Source organism: Tachyglossus aculeatus, unplaced genomic scaffold (assembly GCF_015852505.1).
Source record: "Tachyglossus aculeatus isolate mTacAcu1 unplaced genomic scaffold, mTacAcu1.pri scaffold_67_arrow_ctg2, whole genome shotgun sequence".
Taxonomy (NCBI): Eukaryota; Metazoa; Chordata; class Mammalia; order Monotremata; family Tachyglossidae; genus Tachyglossus; species Tachyglossus aculeatus.
The window spans coordinates 2,150,746-2,161,263 of record NW_024045090.1 but is presented as its reverse complement, the minus strand read 5'-3'; the positions used below and the strand labels follow the sequence as shown (position 1 = coordinate 2,161,263).

Here is a 10,518-nt window from a genome sequence, read left to right as displayed (position 1 = left end):
CTTCCAAGGAGCCTTCCCCGAATAAACCTTCCTGTCCCCTACACCTTCTGCCTTTTGCAACTCCCTTCTGATTAGCTCTGTAGCCTTCATTCATCCCACCCTCCCAACAGCACTTATATAAATATCCATAATTTATTTCAGTGTCTGTCTCCTCCTATGTTAGCTCACTGTGGGCAGGAAACATGCTTACTAGCCCTGTTTTATTTTACTCTTCCAGTGATCGTCACACAGTAAATGCTCAATAAATTGGACTAATTGACTAAAACCTCTTTTAGAGTAGGTATTGCTGCTTTTTGCCTTTATTTTATCTTTTCCCTGGTGGTATGACAGTGTGCTTTCCAAAGCAGGAGCTAAGTAAATACTTTTGATGGATTTGCTACATTCTCACACCTCCCACTTAGTTCTGTTGTGCTCTATCCAGGTCACCTATGGCCCATTTGACCCGATCCTGAGTGACAAGGTACAGTTTCCATCTCTCTATCAGGTGTCCCCCAGGATCTCCTCTCTGCCTCGAGGGATGGTCCGGTTAATGGTGCATTTCAGCTGGACCTGGGTGGGGTTCGTGGTGTCAGGTGATATGAAAGGAGAGAGATTCCTCTTGGATGTGACCAGGGAGATGGTCAGGAACATTGTTTGTGCAGCTTTTACCAAGAAGATCCCTAGTGGAAAGTTCAACTTATATTCAGCCCGGGGAATCTACTCCAGTGTCATGGCTACATCAGCTTCAGTAATGGCTGCCTATGTGGATGCAGAGTCCCTGAACTTTCTGAGATTTGTCATAGAGATTTTTGGACTGTCCAAGATGGCTTTGGTCACCATCTTTCACTGGGACGTTACTTTGAGCACGATGTATGAAACAAACAGATATGATTTTCATGGGACTTTGACTCTGGCGAACCTTGCTAAAGAGGTTCCTGGTTTCAGAGATTGTTTACAGACAGTTAAACCAGCAAATTATCCAGAAGCCAATATCTTGAAGGAATTCTGGGAGTCTGTCTTTGACTGTTCCTTTTCATTGCCTGAACTGTGTGGAAGAAAATGCTCAGAAAATGCTTCTTCGGAGATGCTGCCTATGCACATTTTTTCTCTGACAATTTCTGCCCTGAGTTACAGTTTGTACAATGCCATATACTCCATGGCCCAGGGGCTCCAGGACTTTTTCCTATCCAGCTCAGACCTGGAATCTCTGGAAAATGGGGACTACCTGGTGCCTCGTCCATGGCAGGTAATATTCTCCCACTGCCATAGAGAGCAACATAATCTATCAATTGACCAGTGGTGTTTATAAAGAGCTTACTTTGTTCATAGCATAGTCCTGAGCATTTAGGAGAGTACATTACAACAGAGTTGGTCTAAACATTCCCTGTGCACAAGGTGCTTTCAGCCTAGAGGTCACAAGAGGAAGGCCCTTCTGAAGTTAAGAAGTTTAGGGCCTTGTCGAAACTTACTCCTTCAGAGAAACCTCATCCTTTAACCTCTGACATATACAGGACTGGGTTCAGAGACCAAGTCCTAGAAATCCATGCACTGAAATAAAATCGCAGGTAGGGGAATGGAGAAACACTGCCTTAATGCAAGAAATCCCTCTTGGGCATCTGGTTAAACTGTAGCTACGGTTCGGACAATAAAAATTGGTTTCTTTTAATTATAATCAGTGGTGTTTCAACTGGCCCAGCCAGACACATCCTTGCAAAAACGGAATGTCTAAATCAATCAATCAATTAAACAATGGTACTTACTGAATGCTTTCTGTGAGCTGAGCACTGTATTAAGTTCTTGGGCATGTACAGCATAACAGAGTTGGTAGATACATTATCTGTCTATTTATATAACTACAAGTCTATTTATTTTGTATTGATGCAATTGATGCCAGTCTACTTGTTTCAGTTTGTTTTGTCGTCTGTCTCCCCCTTCTACACTGTGAGCCCGTTGTTGGGTAGGGATTGCCTCTATTTGTTGCTGAATTTTACTTTCCAAGCGTTAGTACAGTGCTCTGCACACAGTAAGTGTTCAATAAATACAATTGATTGAATAAAGAACTTCAAATTCACAAATATTATTGATGCAAATACTGATTTAGGATGTAGTTTATCCATTTCAGGGAAAAGAGAACACAGTTCTAGGAGCTGCAAACGTTAAACTTAAGAACATGACACGGGAGAGCCTTTTTGGCTGGGACCATGCATCTGAGATTGGACTTTTCAGCCACCCATGCGCTCAGATGGTGACTATCACCATGAGTACTGCGTTCTTCAAATTTATATCCATTAGAATAACCAATGCTGTCCCAGTGGAGGTGGTGGGGTTTAGGGGGTGGTCACAGAGCACAGCTTCATATGTCTCCATCCTCATCATCTCAGTCATCACCCCTGCCCTTGTCTCTCCTGTGCACTGCTCCCTGCTCCCAATCTCCACAAGCCAACTGCAGAGCAGGGTAACTTGTACTGGGGTGGGGCAGTCCCTTATTGTTAGACAACAATGCCCTTCCCCTTCCTCCTCCTTGTCTATGTACGGATGAGATGGAGAATACTCTCATGAGGAGGTCAGTTGTCCCTGGGTTACCTTCTTTGTTCTCCCTTTCATGTCAAGAGAGAGGGAGAGGGAGAGACAAAGACTACCCTGACTCCTGGGATGGGTGGCTGAGGTGGGAGGGAAGAAGAGGGATCTGGAGAAGCAGAGCCATCAGCAGGGCCAAAGGTGAGAGAGCAGAAATCACCTCTCTTTGGGATGACTGTTCCGGCTCCTGGTCTCCTTTTTTGACAACCAGTTTCACTTTCCTTCAGAAGTCATGATGATAATGATAGTTGCTAAATTCTTACTCGGTGCCAAGCACTTTATTAAACAGGAATGTTGATACAAGATAATGAAGACAGAAACAGTCCTGTCCCACATGGGACCCACAGTTCAAGTAGTTGGGAGAACAGGTATTGAATCCTCATTTTACAGATGAGACAGTTGAGATATAGGAAGTTAAGTGATTTGCCCTAGGTCACACAGCAGGCCAGTGGCAGAGCCAGGATTAGAACCCAGGCCTTACAACTCCCAGGCCCTAGTTTTCCAATAAGTCATGCTGACTTTCAGTTGTCACATAGGGGAAATTTGGCCATCCAAAACCAACCTCTGAATCACTGACCCAACTGTCGGGATGGCCAGGTGGAAAGAGTGTGGGCTTGAGAGTCCGAGGACCTAGGTTCTAATCCCAGCTCTACCAATTGCTGTTCCAATTGTAAGTTGTGTGATCTTGGACAAGTCACTTAACTTCTCTGTCCCTCAGTTTCCTCAACTATGAAATGGGGATTCAATTCTTGTTCTGCCTCCCACTTAAGACTGTGAACCCCATGCCAGACAGGGACTGTGTATGACCTAAATGACTTGCACCTACCCCAGCACTTGGAAAAAATGTTTTACACATAGTAAGTGCTTAACAAGTTCTATCATTCATTCATTCATTCAATCAGATTTATTGAGTGCTTACTGTGTGCCGAGCACTGTACTAAGCACTGTACCATCAAACAACCAACTGAACACATCAATCTCCATTGCAGCTAATCTCACCTCCCCTGGAGTCAGGAGTCTCCAGTGCTTCCTTTTATCCATTTCGGCTCCATGAGTTTCTGAGCAAAGTCCAGTTTGACAACCCTGCGGGGGAACCAGTGATTCTGAATGAGAACCACAGATATACTGGAAAATTTGGGATTCTGAACTTTGTGATCTTTTCCAACAGAATTTGTGAGTTGGTGATAGTCGGGGAGGTGGACCCCCAGGCACCCCCTGGCCAAGATGTTTTCATTAATGAAGCAATAGTCATGTGGCCCGGGGGATCCTCTCAGGTAAACAGCCAATGGGAATTCCCAGCTTTCTTGGGGCAGTTGTCCCCAGACTTCTAGTAATGATTGTATTGAGGGAGTGCTTACTGTATGCACAGCACTGTAACTAGTGCTGGAAAAGAATACTTAGGTGGTAAAGAAACATTGACCTTGATCCTCAAGGGGAGAATGATCTGAGACTAAAAGGGGTAGAGGGAACTGTAGTCAGACACATCAGGGGCAATTAAACACTCAAAGTGGCCCAGGTGGAGGTGCTTGGGGGGTCCTATTAATTCTGCCAATCCCGAGGTGAAGGGGAGGAGCTACAACTCAAAATGGTATCGGTCCTCTCTCCCCTGTCATATGATGCCATCTGATGCCAGCCTAGTGCCCTCCCTCCAGACTGCTCCCTGCTACTACTAATAATAATAATGATAGCAATAATAGTATTTCCCAAGTGCTTACTTTGTTCCAGGCACTGTACTAAGCACTGTGGTGGATACAGGTAAATGGGGTTGGACAAAGTCCCTATTCCATGTCCCTATCCACAGTCTCAATCCCCATTTCACAAATGAGGGAACTGAGACAGTGACTTGCCTAAGATCACACAGCAGACAAGTGACAGAGATGGGATTAGAACCTATAACCTTCCGACTCCCAGGTCTGTACTTTATTCACTACACCATACTGCTTCTCCGTGGCATAGGGTTCTGGGGAATGCAATGTAGCCGTCCGGTGAGTGCCACTGATGCTGAAGAGCCTCAGCTGAGCCTTAAACCCATACAGCCTGACATGAAGAGATCACCATGAGAGCTGTGTCCCTGGTGTCCTGGAGGGGAAGATGGTAATTGTTGTTGTCTTTGCTTGGCCATCTCTTGGGCTAGGTTAGGTAGGGATTGGCTCTTTCAGAGGGGGGTTCATGTGGAGAGAGGCCTGAACTGTCATGGCTTCCCTCTAGTCATCTCCAAGGGCTAGAGTTGGTTATGGCTGTGTCACCCTGCCAAAAGGTCACCTAGGAATGTGATCCCCACATAGTCACGGTGAGATCACATACTGGTGATCACAGTAACCAAGCTTGGTGAACTGGGAATCTCAAAGCAATTTCCCCAGTGAGGTCTCCAGGAGTGGAATGGCAGCCCCAAGACGGCCAAAGATAAATGAAAATATTTCAGTATTCATCTATTCGGAACCTTGCACCTTCCTGGCACGGGTTCTCAGACACAACTTTCCGATTACAGTCAAGAATTTAAGGTTTATGCTGTCGGGTTGGGGCGGAGGGGTGTGTGGCGGTGGAGGTCGGGGAAAGAAACCTTCCTGCAGTGAGCAAGGGTGGGAGGAGGAAGGGATGTCTGGAAATTATTCTTGACCCTGGGGTAGGCTCAGGGTGACCTTCTCTATGGATTATAAATGGGACTTGGTCCCCCTGGTCCCCTGCAGCCCCAGACTCTGAGCAGGGAGGAGGAAAAGCAGGGAGGTGGAGAAGGGGATAGCTGTAGCCCTGCCCTTGTTGGTGTTCAAACCTGTAGAGAGGTTGTGGGGAAGCCTCTGGGTGGGAGGGTCTCAGGATTACTCAAGTGGGTACGGGGCTGTGGAACTCCACTCTTAGTGTCACTGTCCCCTGTCATGAGAATTCAGGCTCCACGTTCACGGTGCAGCAGGAACTGTGGACCCGGATTCAGAAACACCTTGCCCAGAAAGGGGTGGCCATTTACTGCTATTTTTGTGTTCGGTGCCTAGAGGGGGAGATTTCCAACCAGACAGGTAGGTGTGTGCAGAGACCCAGCTCTTTGCATGACCACAGTCTGCCCCCAAACCGGTTTCACTGTCCCACAGCCTGTGGAAACGAACCAGATGGTGAGAGACCTGGGGCATGGGGAGGCAGAGACAGGCAGCGGTAAAGCCTGGAGGCAGACAAGAGATAGCTATGCCTGATGACAGACACAGATGTCCAAGTGTCTTTCCTCAGCAGTTCCCTGCCCATGGACTGGTGTGAGTGCAGGGTGAGAGCAAGGGATTGAAAACACAAACTAGGCACTGGGCGGGGGGGGGTTGGGGAATAGGGGTAGGATAGAGTTCTCAGACCAGACAGGTCGGGTTTGATGTAGAGGCAAAAATCCCAACTTGGGCTGTGACCCTGACCTGGGGGAGGGAAATATGTGCTATAAGGGGTAGTAAGTCTTTGTTCTTCTTTTCCTCCTGCTGTATACACTTGATATTCACCCCACCCTCAACCCCAGAGCACTTATGTGCCTATCCATTATTTATTAATTTATATATATTACAGTCTGTGTTCCCTTTTATACTGTGAACTTCTGGGCAAGTAACGTGTCTACCCATGCTGTTGCACTGTACTCCTGCAAGCACTTAGTACAGCATTCTGCACACACTGAGCACTCAATGAATACTATGGATTGATTGAGTGACTGAATGATTCTTTCCTTTTGGACGCAGAGCACTGTGTGAAGTGTCCTGATGATCAAACATGGAGAGAGATGGCTGCTTCCACAAAATGGTGACTTTCCTGTCCCACAAGGAACCTTTGGGACTGATTCTGGTCTGCACGTCTCTCTGTTTCTCTCTCCTCACAGCCCTGGTTTTCGGGATCTTCATTAAGCACCGAGAGACCCCCATAGTCCGAGCCAATAACAACAATCTCGGCTATGGCCTTCTCCTCTCCCTCATGCTCTGCTTTCTCTGTGCTCTGACCTTCATTGGCCAGCCCACACCAGCCTCCTGCCTCCTTCGACAAATGGTCTTTGGGGTTGTGTTCACCGTGGACATCTCCTCCGTCTTGGCAAAATCCTTCACCGTAGTTCTGGCTTTCAGGACCACGAGCTTGGGGAGCAGGGTCAGGAGGTGGGTGGGGCCCAGAGCCTCGACCTCAACAGTCCTGTCCTGTTCTCTGGTCCAGGTGAACATCTGCATGATCTGGTTGGGCACCGCTCCCCCCTTCCTGGAGGTGGACACGCACTCCGAGCCGAGACTCATCACTGTTGCGTGTAACGAGGGCTCCGGGACTGCGTTCTACTGCCCTCTGGGCTACCTGGGCGTTTTGGCCCTGGTGAGCTTCACTGTGACTTTCCTAGCCAGGAGGCTGCCCGACAGCTTCAACGAGGCCAGGTTCATCACATTCAGCATGCTAGTGTTCTGTAGCGTCTGGGGCTCGTTCCTCCGCATAGCACAGCACCAAGGGGAAGGCCACGGTAGCTGCGGAGATCTTCTCCATCTTGGCCTCTGGTGCCGGGCTTCTCGGCTGCATCTTCATCCCCAAGTGCTACGTGTTACTGCTTCGGCCTGACGGGAACCCTCCGGAGTGTTTGAGGAGGAAATGATCTCCAGTACATTAGTTCAACGCTGTTGTTCTTATTTCCCAACATTTTTCCCAACCCTGATTTTATTGCAATGGCAGGATGAAAGGAGAGGGAAATCCTGTCAGGGACATCCAGCAAGGATTTGGTGGCCAACCTGAGTCAGAGGTCAGGACTGGATGCTCCGTGGATCACTGGGGTGTTTGTCCCCTGGCCTTCAGGGCTCTTCCCTCCCCGAGGCTGGATTCTTACAGAGAAGGCTGACATCACCTGCCTGGTTGTCCTGAAGACCACTGCATATTGGGATCAAATAATCCCTAGTCCAGTGCATAGCTGCTCTGGAGACACAACTCCAAGGGTCCAAGAGTCCAAGGGTCTTGGACAATTGTCCTTGCAGGACAGGTTCTGGTGGGAATGGTGGAGAAATTCACAGATGCTCCTGGGATGCCAGATTTTTGGAGCTGGTGGGGTGGGGGTGGGGGGTCGAGGGCAAAGCACTCCCTAACTCCCTTCTCCTGGAAATGTTATCCAACCTTGGCTTCCCTGATTCTGTCCTCTCTTGGTTCTCCTTTTATCTCTCTAGCTGTTCATTCTCAGGCTCCTTAATGGGTTCCTCCTCTGCATCCCACCCCCGAACTGTGGGGGTTGTTCAAGGTTCAGTTCTGGGTCCCCTTCTATTCTCCAACTATACCCACTCCCTTGGAGAGCGCAGTCACTCCTATGGCTTCAACTACCACCTCTATGAGGGTGGTACCCAAATCTACATCTCCAGCCATGATCTCTCTCCCTTTCTGCCGTCGTATTTCCTTTTGCCTTCAAGACATCTCTAGCTGGATGTCCACCCATCACCTCAAGCTTAAAATGTCCAAAACAGAAGTTCTTATCTTCCCACCCAAATTATGTCCTTCTCCTGACTTTCTTATCACTGTAGATGGCACCACCATCCTTCCTGTCTCACAAGCCCATTACCTTGGCATTTCCTTGACTCTTCTTTTTCTTCATCCCGCAGATTCAATCCATCACTAAATCCTGTTGTTCCCACCTTCACAACATTGCTAAAATCCATCCTTTCTTCTCCATCCAAATTGTTACCACAGTAATTAAATCATTCATCCTATCCTGCCTGAATTACTGCAACAGCTTCCTTGCTGACCTCCCAGTCTCTTGTCTCGCTCTTCTCCAGTTCATACTTACTCTGCTGGCCAGATCATTTTTCTACCAAAACGTTCTGGCCGTGTCACCCACTCCTCAAAAACCTCCAGTGGTTGCCGAAACACCTCCACATCAAACAAAAACTCTTCACTATTTTCTTTAAAGCATTCCACCACCTTGCACCCTCATATCTCACCTCGTTACTCTTTTTCTACAATCCAGGCCACACTTCACTCCTCTAATACTAACCTCCTCACCGTGTCTCAGTTTCACCTATCTTACCAATCTCACCTATCTTACCTATCTTTTAGACTGTGAGCCCACTGTTGGGTAGGGACTGTCTCTATATGTTGCCAACTTGTACTTCCCAAGCGCTTAGTACAGTGCTCTGCACACAGTAAGCGCTCAATAAATACGATTGATTGATTGATTACCACCAACCCCTCACCCACATCCTGCCTGTGGCCTGGAACAACTTCCCACCTCAAACCTGAGGGGCAATTACTCTCCCCTCCTTCAAAGCCTTATTGAGGGCACATCTCCTCCAAGAGGCTTTCCCTGACTAAGCCCTCCTTTCCTCTTCTCCCACTCCCTTCTGCTTTACCCTAACTTCCTCCCTTTGCTCTTTCCCCCTCCCAGCCTCAGAGTAATTAAATACAGATCTGTAATTCATTTATTTATGTAAATGTCTTTCTACCCTTCTAGACTTGTAGCTTTTTGTGGGCAGGGAATGTGTCTGTTTATTGTTGAACTCACTCTCCCAAGTGCTTCGTACAGTGCTTTGCGCACAGTGAGCATTCAATAAATATGACTGAATGAATGAATGGTCCTTGGGGAAAATGCTCTTTTTTATGTGTGGTATTTGTTAAGCACTTACTGTAAGCCAAGCATTGTACTAGGTGTTAGGGTACAAAGATAATAATCAGTTTGGATACGGTGCCTGTCTCACCTGGGGCTTGGCCTCTAGTCCTGGGCTTCTCAGCTGCATCTTCATCCCCAAATGCTACATAATCCTGTTGCGGCCTGACAGGAACACCCGGGAGTGGTGGAAGAGGAAATGATCTCAGGTACATTAGTTCAAGGCTGTTGTTGTTTTCACCCATCGTTTTTCTCAATCCCAATTTTATGGCAATGGCAGAACAAAAGGAGTGGGAAATCCTGTCAGGGACATTCAGTGTAGAGTGTAGGATTTGTAATGACTTACTGTGTGACTTTGGGCAACTCATTAACTTCTCTGTGCCTCATTTACCTCATCTGTAAAATGGGGTTAATACTGTGATCCCCACGTGGGACAACATAATCATAATAAAAATAATGATGACATTTGTTAAGCGCTTACTATGTGCAAAGCACTGTTCTAAGCTCTGGTGGGAGGATATTGGTGATCAGATTGTCCCACGTGGGGCTCACAGTCTTAATCCCCTTTTCACAGATGAGGTAACTGAGTCCCAGAGAAGTGAAATGACTTGCCTAAAGTCACACAGCTGACAAGTGGTGGAGCTGGGATTAGAACCCATGACCTCTGGCTCCCAAGCCCATGGTCTTTCCACCGAGCCACTCTGCTTCTCGGTCACATGATTCTCTTGTATCCTCCCCGGTGCTTAGAACAGTGCTTGGCACATAGTAAGAGCTTAACAAATATGATAAGTATTATTTTTACTATTATTATTATCATTTTCCATTAATATTGCCCTCATCTTGGGAAGCACCTGACAGTCTCCCATCTGAATAGTCCAGCCTTTTCCCGAATACTCCAATAAGCTCAGGGTGGTTGGTTCTGTCCCATCGGTTCCTGGGGTACTGTCCATAGCCATCACAAGGAACTGGGGGCCATCGTGGGCCACCCCGCTAACACTCTGAGGGTGGTCTCAGTCACTACTTCCCTTAGGGGATCCCGAGTTACTATTAAGTCCTCCTAGGAAGACCAGACTCTATATATAGGGGTCTCCAGTCATTAATTAATTCATTCAATCATATTATTGACTGCTTACTGTGTGCAAAGCACTGTACTAAGTGATTAAGAAGTACAAGTCGGCAACATCTAGGAATGGTCCCTACCACAACGGGCTCACAGCCTAGAAGGGGGAGACAGACAACAAAATAAAACAAGTAGACAGGTGCCAAAACCTTCAGAATAAATATAATTATACTATATGCACATCATTAATGAAATGAATACAGAAGTAAATATGTACAAGTAAAATGAATAGAGTAATAAATATGTACAAACATATACAAGTGCTGTGGGGAAG

At 47.1% G+C, this 10,518-nt stretch overlaps 1 pseudogene; it reads left to right on the top strand.

The window, feature by feature from the left end:
* The first annotated feature begins 367 nt into the window (after window positions 1–367).
* Window positions 368–9,327, top strand: LOC119923905 (annotated as a pseudogene).
* The last annotated feature ends 1,191 nt before the right edge of the window (window positions 9,328–10,518 follow it).